This window comes from Micropterus dolomieu, linkage group LG05 (genome assembly GCF_021292245.1).
Source record: "Micropterus dolomieu isolate WLL.071019.BEF.003 ecotype Adirondacks linkage group LG05, ASM2129224v1, whole genome shotgun sequence".
Taxonomy (NCBI): Eukaryota; Metazoa; Chordata; class Actinopteri; order Centrarchiformes; family Centrarchidae; genus Micropterus; species Micropterus dolomieu.
The window spans coordinates 5779988-5790578 of NC_060154.1; the positions used below are offsets into that span (position 1 = coordinate 5779988).

Genomic DNA, 10591 nt, shown 5'->3' on the forward strand with positions numbered 1-10591 from the left:
TGTTCTGTCTGTTCCCCCAGTTATCACTCTGCCTGCCTGCCTCTCTATTTTCCCTGCTGTCTCTCTGCCTGCCTCGTTTACCTTGATCCCTGTCACCTGTGTTGCTCCCGCCCTGCTCGTTAGTCCCTTTGTGTGTGTGTATATATACCTGGTGTTTCTGTTTAGTCTTGTCCGGTCGTTGTCATGTGTATATGCTCTGTCGCATGTTGTCGTGTTTAGCCTGCCCTGTGTGTCGTGTCTCCCTGCTTTCTGGATTATTTTCCCTTCTTGGATTTTTCACTTGGATTGCCTGGTTTGTTTGAACTGTTATTATTTTTGGATTACCTGCATTTGGGTCCACCAAACTGCCTCACCACACAACCCTGACAAAGCCGTAATCATCAAGATTAAAACAAAGGCCTGAAATATTTTAATTTGTGTGTAATGAATCTAGACTATATGAAAGGTTTTCACTCTTTTTCTCCACTGTTTTTCTTAGGAGGTATGTATGTATGCACTATCACTGAGTGACTTGAATGAGGAACTTTTTGATTTTCCACAATCCCAATATGTCTGCCTCATTTTATTCCATCTCACAATCCATTAATGACCTACTTTAATGTTTACAGTCTCCATTTATTTGGTTTTTATTTTAAGACAATTCTCTTTCATTTAAAGATGTATTTAAATAAGTAGTGTAGCTCAGTTCCATTCATTCCCTGCCAGACCATCAAAGTTGCCATGTATCTAACGCCTTTGTTTCAAGCCAGAACCGGAACCTAACCCCGTACCTTTGCCTGCCTGCCAATAAGTCTTTGATTTTCAATAAGCCACTAAAATTAGCCTGTCCATCTTACCTATATGCATATGGCTGCTAATTGCTATTGACTGCTTAGATAATAGGAGGAAAACATACAGAAATTAGATAACACATATGCTAATTCTCTGTGGACAGTTTAATTCACTAAAATGTCACTAAATGTCAATACTGAAATTTGAATAATTACATAAAATTTTGTTGAATCTAGGTGAAAAATCTGATTACTGAACAAACAACCCTGTCTCCCTGAAAAATCAGTTGTAATTTGCAACAGCCCATAATAGCCAGCATAAGTGCCACATGTGACCTTTAGCCACAGCTTTTTTGAGTACCAGTGGTCTGGCATTTCTGGCAACTCCAAAATTCAAGCAATTTGATTGACAGGTCCGGGTGTTCTCCAGTATGTTGCCCTTTGTTTTCACCTTATATCAGGAGCAGCTACAGTAGATGAGAAGTAAAATCATAAAATGCTAGAATCTGGTAAAGCAAGTTCCATTTACCCAAAATCTGTAGATACATTCCTTAATAAGTTGAAATTCAGTTTAACTGTAAAGTTTACAGTTTGACAGTTTAACAGCAAGGTGGACCCTGGAAAAGATGCCAGAAGTTCTGTTTACATTAAGTCTATATGCAGAGGCTTAAAATGGAGGCAAAAAATTAAATGCTCATGCTGTATATCATAATCTCATCTTGAATACTAGGAAGTTTCCTGGCGTAGCATGTTTATGTATTGAAAAAGTAAATGCCTTACTTGTATTCTTTTATTTCATAAAGCACAAAATACTTGACTAATACATCAAATTTATATGATTAAGATGTGCACAATGACCGCTTCATTGTTTTAGCTTTTTAACCATTTCTGAGTTATTCATTTCTACAAAAAAATCTAACTTCGGCCTGTGATTCTGATGAATTCTCATGTCACATGAGGGGTTTTCTGAACAGGTGTAGTGTTCCACTGATATATCTCTCTTGTGTATCTTACCTGTCTATCACACATGTATTTTTCATGTATCTGTCAGACTTCTTTATCCCCATGCTAGTCCACAGGCCTTCCAATTCCAGGATGTGCAGCTCTTTCTCCACAGCAACAGCTAAGTCTTTGTGACACAAATCAAGCCACCTGGAGGGAAAAGACGTGAAAATCGATAGGACTGTTTGTTTTAGTGGACTTTGCATCACCTGCGTGATTTGATGTGGCAAACATATTAGGTTCTCTTAATACAAATCCCAGTGATACATTTAAATGTAACTTTAAACACATTTAAAATGTATTTTAAATATGTCCATTGTATCTAAAACGGCGCATGTACATGTGACCCAGTGATAATACAGGGTTAAAAAAAACTTATTAAATTTATACAAAAAGTATAAAATAACGTAATGTCACTTTAAAAACATCAGCCAATCAGAAACAATATTTCCCCCTCCCAGCTGAACTTGATTGACAGGTCAGGACGCAACTGCGTGACCCTGCGCGCGTGTGTCTATGGTGTGTACGTGAGAAAGAGAGAGAAGAGGACCACGCATGATGGCAAACAGAGGAAAGTAACAGAATTAAAGTTAACAGTGTGTTAAAAGTGAGTATATTAGCAAGGTAACAAACCATCACAGAAGATAGGATAAGGAGAAGCAACCGGGAGTCGGAAAATCTTGTTTCCCACCTCTGTTTGTGTCGGTAAGCTAGCGAACTGCATGATGCTAACGTTGCTAACTATGTGTGCAGTGCTACGTTGCCTACATGTATTGAGTGTTATGAGAATGTAAGTGGCCCAGAGCCTGGAAATGTATATTAAAGTGGTTTAATGTTTTCTAATTTTAATCAGCAGCACAATGCAACTGAAAATAGTTAGCAGAGTACAGCTGCATTTATGGTAATTGTCTTTGTTTTAAAGAGGTGGTATTATGCTTTTGGCTTTTTCCCTCTATAAGAGTAGCTTATTTCTGTAAAATATTCCTACAACAGATGTTTTTCTGTTGAAGTGTGACAAATACGCTTGAACATGTGGTCAATGAATATTATGCAGCACGTGATGCGTAATGTTACAGGTTATCTTATGCTTTTTAGTGTGATTGTTGTACTACATATAAAACAACATTTTACATTCCTGTTTGCAAACAGATCAGATATTATGGACAGAGAGAGAACTACCACGAAGATCCCTTTCTATTGATGGCGAGCCTCCCAGTGTGATCTTGAAGAGAAGCAGGTCGACTCAGTGAATACTCCATTTGGTGGTAGGACAGTACCAGTTGCTGAGCTGCTACATACAATTCAACTGCCAACTTTCCTTTTAAAAGAGGAAACTTTAACAGAACTGGTGACAAACATTTTAGAGAGCTCAATAGTTCAGAGAAGGATTGACTGTGGATTGGCCAATACAAAAAGTGATCACAAAACAGACAGACTTAAATGACTATAAAAGGAAAAACCCAAAGACTCATTTATTTTAAAGGGCCTAATTTTTTTTTTCGCCATACATGTTATGCAATTGACCCTTCGCTAAGCCACGCCCCAAATATGTAGCTGTCATTATGCTTTACAAATATTGTAAATCAACGCATTTATTGTTTAAATTACCAAAAATCACAGTTTTGTCGTTTCTCTCGCTCATTTTCAATTGATCGCCCAGGACTTCTGGGAACTATCTGCAGTCTCCATGAATACAATTCTCTCTTTAAAGGGCTCTGGTTCAAATGTGTTTCAGCTGTTACTTGCAAATTTATGTGAGTAAAAGTTACTGGACAGCAAAGGAACAAAAAACACAAAAGCACAAAAAAGCATAATAGTCAAACTGAATGGCCATTTTATTACCACTCAGTTATTTAGTCTGACATTGTCCTTTTTCTAAAAATCATTCGCTCATCTCTGAAGTTTACTGCAAGAAACAGGTAGGTAATTTGCATTATCATCATTTAAGCCCTTTAAAATTGTAATCCTTAAGATTTCTATCTATTTACAAGCAACTAGGGCTGGCCCCGAATAGTCGAAGATTCAATGCTTTGATGGGCGGAGCCTGATTCGACTGTCAATCTCACAGTCGAAGCATGGCAGCGAAACAAGGATCATGCCATTTTGCCGATATGGGGGTGCTCAACATCTAATTTTCTCCCAATAAGTTAATATACAGCCTATTACAATATATATATTTCAATGTTTAATGCTGTAAATATGTAAGAATAAAACTTTCAATAAATGTGTGTGAATAAATCCAAAATTGTAACCCTAACCCTGGGTCGTCAGTGCGGATGTGTAGGCGTAGCGTTTATGTGTGTAGTGGCAGAAGAGGAACACTTGCTGAAGAGATGGAGCCCCAGCTTCACTGGTGTTGTGCCGAGTTGTCCCCACCTCCCGGGACTTTTCGGATAATTTATCACCCTTGATTAACCACACAAAGAATATTATCTTGTTTTTAAACAGCCGGCTTCTTGAAATAGACCCACGGGGAACCGCGACGTGCATGCAGTTGTCGGCAGCACGGCATGCACACAAAACTTACACAAGACCGGTGAATGGAGAGAGAGAGAGAGAGAAAAGGGTCCACAATAAGCCTCAGTTAAGCTTCGTCTCGCAATCGCAGTGCACAAAAACACATATGATTCGACTATAGGCAGGAGTTGAGGATTCTGATTCGACTATGTAAATCCTTAGTCGGGGACAGCCCTACAAGTAAGCAACATGTTTTAATAAAGAAACCTGTCAAAAATACCTAACCCTGGACGATTTCACCTAAAATCACAACGATTACAATTATTGAACGATTATTTTGTTTTTGAATGTTGTGTTGTCTTTTTGCCCTCATAAATCACTGACAAGGTTTGAACAGAAAATATGCTCAATTATTGAAGCTGGGTTCATTTATTTATTTGATTCACAGATTATCTAAATATTAATTAATAAGGGAGGTTTTTTCCCATTAATAAATGAGACCATGGCGGCCCGCCACAGTCTAATTTGCTCTGACATAGTTTCAAAATGAACCAGAAATATTTTTACACATCTCATAATAACATTTCAGACCTCTAACGTTGTGTTTTGTGGGCGCTGCTGTAAGCTCGCACACTCACACACTTGGGCATCCGACTCAAGACAACCACTTTTCTTTTGAGGTAACTATAGTAACGTTAATGGTCTGTTTATGTGACTCGTTTGTGAGAAGGCGATTAAGCTAGCCGTACCTAAATTTGGAGTGCGCACATATTAAACCCTTTATGGTAAATCCACTGAAACGGACCAGTGCGAGCTGACAGGCAGGTTAGTGACTTTATCCTGTCATTTTTTTCTCTTTACAAGAAAGTGTTGCAGTATGAGAAGCTCAGCAGGACTGGATGAGGCGGAGTCACGTGACCACACACAGTAGTAGTAGGGGAAAGTCTATATGAACACACAATGTAGGGAAAATTTTTATTAATAACAGACATGGTGAAATTACATCGGTTAGAGGCTCTGAATTTCCGTTTTGATTACTTTTCAATTAATTGTCCAGCCCTACGATCATGCGTGCAAACATAATTTTCACACAACAACAGTACAACAGTAAAGTTAGTTACGTTGTTGAGGAGTTGGAGGTGTGGGAGCTTTTTGTCAGCAGCTTTTCAACTAAAAAGGACTATTGTGGTGTTTTGTATTCCTATTTTGCATACTAATGGCCGATACTTTGTACAATACATTTCCTGTGGTTGCTTCACAATAAAAGCCACCCTGTGTTTTGCTTTGAATGCTTTTAAAGTGAAGGACCAACTGCAGAAAATGGTCTGTTTGAATTAGCAGAAACTTCATACAGCTCTGACATGGTGTAAAGCAAACAGTAAACCGCGAGGCTGATAGGATGGTGGATGGACGGAAAATGGAAATCAAGGGTCCTGGGGAAATGGGGAATGTGGCTGGAGACGAGACAAACTGACATTTATATTGTAAAGCATTTTGTAATAAGCTCTCTGTAACTGTGCTAATAATTACTAGGTGAAAGAAAGGTTATAATATTGATTATTGTATAAGATCCTTCACACTGGTGCATAACCTGACATTCTGAATTTTCACTCACACTCAATGACATTATAGTCACTTGGTATTGATGATTGCACAGCAGTAGAGTTTTAGGTCTGCATCCATACCCCTATAGCTAACTGTTCTGCCCACAGGCAACATCCAAAACCTGGGCTTCCTCTCGACTCCCACTGAAGTTTGAAGAAATTAAATTTGCTATCAGATTTGGGCCTCGGTAGTTCATGATGTTAAGATCCTGTTGAAGATGATGATGATATTCACGATGAAACAAACCACCGTCGTGTGCTTTGGTCTGCAGTAAAGTGAAATATCAAATGTGTTTTTGCACATCTATGAAAGAGGGATGTTAAGAAGGGGAGAGCAGTGTTTCCTACTAATTAACGACACCAAGGAGGCTTGCCATAGTCTAATGTGCTCCGCCATAGTTTCAAAATGAACCAAAAATATTTTTACACATCTCATAACATTTCAGACCTCTAACGTTGTGTTTTGTGCCATTGCTCCGCGTTGCTGTAAGGTCGCATGCTCAGACTCAAGACAACCACTTTTCTTTTTTGGTAACTACGGTAATGTTAATGGTCTGTTTCTGTCCCTTGTTTGTGAAAAGGCGATTTAAGTTGCCGCGCCTAGTGCACAAGTATTAAAGCCTTTATGGTAAATCCACTGTAACAGACCAGAGCGAGCTGACAGGCAGGTTAGCGACTTTATCTTGTCAGTTTCTCTGTGCAGTATGAGAGTCTTACCTTACCGGTCGGACTTAATGAATTTAGCGCGACGATACACATGTGACAAAGCCCGGTTTTCAAAATAAGGTATGTATACAGTATGGAAGTAAGATTAATTGGATTATATTCACAGAAAGTATAAAACATATTACATGTGTCCCTTAAAAGTAAGAACAACAACAATAAAATGTTGTTCACATCGTTTACAAGCTTACAAAGTTCTTCATAGTAGCCTCTTAATTTTACACAATATTAATGCATTACATTACATTTAGCTTTCAATTTTATCCAAAGCGACTTACAATTGCCGGACACCCCGAGAGGGTCAGAGGCCCACCCACCATAGTCTCTTAAAATCCTGTGGGAAACACTGGGAGAGAGATGAGAGCCGTTCTGTGTGTGGGAAAGGCTGAGAGGTGATATGTTGTGCTCTCACACAAAATGTCGACTACCCTCCCTTCTCTGCACTAGACTCAAACTATTGTCAATTCATCCAGATACAAGTTAGGGCTCACCTCAAATAGTCGAAGAGCCAATGCTTCCTTGGGTGGAGCCTGATTTGACTGTCAATCTCACAGTCGAAGCTTTGCAGGAAAACAAGAATCATGGCATTTTGACGATATGGGGGTGCTCAATGTCTGATTTTACATAGAACTACCAGTTTTCTCCTAATAGGTTAATATACTGCATACTACAAAATAGACATCAATGTATAATGATGCAATTAAACATGTAAAAAGGAAACAAATCTTTAATGTTTTTTAAATTGCGTGAATAAATACAAAATTACCCTTAAGGAAGGGGGGGGTCAATGCGCATGTGTAGGCGTAGCATTTATGTGTATAGTGGCAGAGAGATGGCGCCCCAGCTTCACCAGTGTTGCACCAAGTCGTCTGCACCTGGTGGGACGTTTGGATCATTTATCAACCTTGATGAACCACACAAAGAATATTATTTAGGCAAATATGTATTGTAACAACATATTGCAATTGCAGCTACCCACCTGTGACTAAATGCAGGGTGTAGAAACATGTGTCAACTGTCAAACCAGTAAATTAATAGAAGAGAAATAATCTGCTGCTATATGTTGCCTAAATAAACTTGCAGCAGCTCTGTTCAGAATCAGAAGGAGCTGTATTGCCAAGTAATGTTTAACACATACAAGGAATTTGCTTTGGTGCTACACGCAGACAAAACATACAGTTGACATAAATAGATGTAGAAATATATAAATATGGAATAAACAAATGCAAGTTAGATAAGAATAATAGACATTTAGATAGATATTTACATGTGCATTACTCTGGTTTGTGTTGTGCAGACGTATTGCAACGGAAGAGGATGTTGTGTGCATAAATATATAAATTGACAATATAATAAAAATAACAATAAAACAACAAATATGTGTGATGTGCCAAGTTCGTGCATGATATGAAATGAAGTGATATTTACATGTGCAGAGACGATTGTATTATTTGAATAGTGTCAGTGAGGGACCCGGGCCTTGTTAATGAGGCTAGCTGCAGACGAGTAGAAGCTGTTTTTGTGGCGAGAGGTTTTGATCCTGATGGGTCGCATCCTCTTGCCAGAGGGGAGAGTCTGAAACAATTTGTAACCGGGATGGGAGGAGTCACCTGTTCTACTTATTCTGATGACTTGCTGAACCAGCTAATCATTTTATATATAACTGTTTGCATATTTTACTCATTTCTATACACAACCTTTATTTAATCAGATAATATTGTGATGTGTCTTTTGCAGACCTAAGACCTGAGCACAGCAGATAGAAAGATTTAATGAAACAGAAAACAGATTCTGAAAAGATGTGTGAGACGCTCTGTGTGCGCTGCAGTCTGATCATTATCTCAGCCCACACCAGGCTCTCACATGTGCACCTAAAAACAGATGAGCCCACGTACAATGACAAATGTTTTATGAGCAGTGTGTGATTCAACTTTTAAGACAACAACCTACGTAACCCCCACCCTGCCACTAATCGTTCCAAATGTTGTCTGACTCGCTCTGATAGAGACAGAGAGCCGTCATCAGCAGCTGAAACATTAAGACATAAGAAAACTGGGAGAAGATAAGGAAGGTTTGGGTTTAGCTAGCAGACCATTTAATGTTAGCTGTATCTCTACGTTTTGTTGTTCAACATGTTCAACTCTTTACAGAGCTGACGTGCTTGTCAGTCACTTTTTGTCAACCGACCAATCATAGCCTGAATGGGGCGGAACATTAAAAAAAGTTTGACGTGCTACAACAAATCATTAAATGTTGAACAATATGATACTTGACAAGTTAGTAAGTTACTTAGCATAAACAAATTAGAGACCAGTTTAGAGCCTTTTGCTTGCACAAAAATTTGATGGATAAAAACAACCCACAGAAATTAAACTGCTGTAACTGGATTTAATATTCAACTATTGGTAAAAAAGTATACATTTATATGAAATTCTAATGAATGTAGTATTTAATTTTATTGTTATACTAACGATAAACTAACCCCCATGTTGTAGATAGAGAGACTGCATTAGAAAGATGTACATTGAGCCTGTGCCAGTGTGCCAATATTTGCTGCTTCTAGCCGCCTCCTCCGTAGAACAACACGCTCACCTTGTTCTTTTTTACGTCTGTTTTACTAGTTATTGTTATAAATACTGTTCAACTTTGTTCAAGTTGAGAAATACACATTTCAAAATATCAGTATTTTGCGCATTCATTGATAATTAAGCAAGTAGACTCATAGTACTATTTTGTCCACAATAATTGCAATATGACTTTTTCTCCTAATCGTACTGCCCAACTATAAAGGCCATTTTTTTAATCTACCCATCCATTTTCTTATTTGGAACTGGGTCCTGTGGTAGCAGGCTGAGAAAGGTAGTCCAGATGTCCTTCTCTTGATGATTTCTGGCTCCTGAGGCTTTCCCATGCCAGATGACAAATATAATCTCTCCAGCATGTTCTGGGACTGACTGAAGTTGAAACCAAAACAGTGGGTTTCTATTGGCCAACACCTTGCCGAGGTACAGGAAACCCTTTTATTCTCCTAAATACAAATCTAACTCGAGAGCAGATGGTTTTCTTTCGTTCTCTTTGATTTTTGTGTATACCAAACACCTTCTTGGTAGAGCCCGACCAATTTTTAAGTCCGATACTGATTTCGATATGAGATTTTTAATATCTGATAGCCGATATAGTTTTTTCCCCCCCTTATTTTAAGAAACACGTGACATAAACACGATTATCCCTAAACTTTTGTGTTGAGACCATACCAAGATACCATGACATAATGCAGTATGAAAAGAAACTTTTTTTTTTTATTGTGATAAATAGTACTTTGAACAAAAGTACAACAAAATATAAGATTTTGATAAATAAGAGTCAAATAAAACTACAGAAAAAAATGTCTATGAAGATTCTCAGTCATCCAGGTCATAGTTATCCAACGAAGGTTAAAATGAAGGGCCACTGGACTTGGTTGAAGATACTGGAAGACGTTTCGTCCCTTATCCAAAGGACTTCTTCAGTTCTGACTGACTGGCAGGGAAACTCAGCTATTTAACCTCAGTGGGGTCGTTGGCCCGGGTCATCGATACCGCTGGTTCGTTAGTGTTCCTTGTTGCTGTGACGACAGTCGTTACAGTCGTTAAGACTACCTGTGGCCAAGACTGAACGACCATCGTTGGTATCTTCACCTGAGGCAAATAGGTTACGTTTGTTGAGTTTCCTGGGAAGTGATGAAAGGACAGCATTGTAAGTGGGGGATAAGTGGTGGCGTAGACCCCCTCCCCTGTTCAATGACGGCTTCTCAACCCTGGTGTAGATGGCTTCCTTGACACCTCTTTCAAACCATCCATCTTCTCTGTCTAAAATGTGCACCTGGTGGTCCTCAAACGAGTGTCCTCTGTCCTTCAGATGTAAGTAGACTGCAGAGTCTTGACCTGAGGAGTTGGCCCTTCTGTGTTGAGCCATGCGTTTGTGTAGTGGTTGTTTAGTCTCCCCAATATACAGGTCTGTGCATTCCTCACTGCATTGGACCGCATACACTAGATT

At 38.8% G+C, this 10591-nt stretch overlaps 1 long non-coding RNA gene across 1 annotated transcript; it reads left to right on the top strand.

Annotated features, from left to right (window-relative positions):
• Positions 1–596: 596 nt before the first annotated feature.
• Positions 597–3389, top strand: LOC123971106. Its single transcript, XR_006825125.1, has 2 exons — positions 597–2477; positions 2922–3389. It is a non-coding gene; the product is annotated as an uncharacterized LOC123971106 (long non-coding RNA).
• Positions 3390–10591: the final 7202 nt, after the last annotated feature.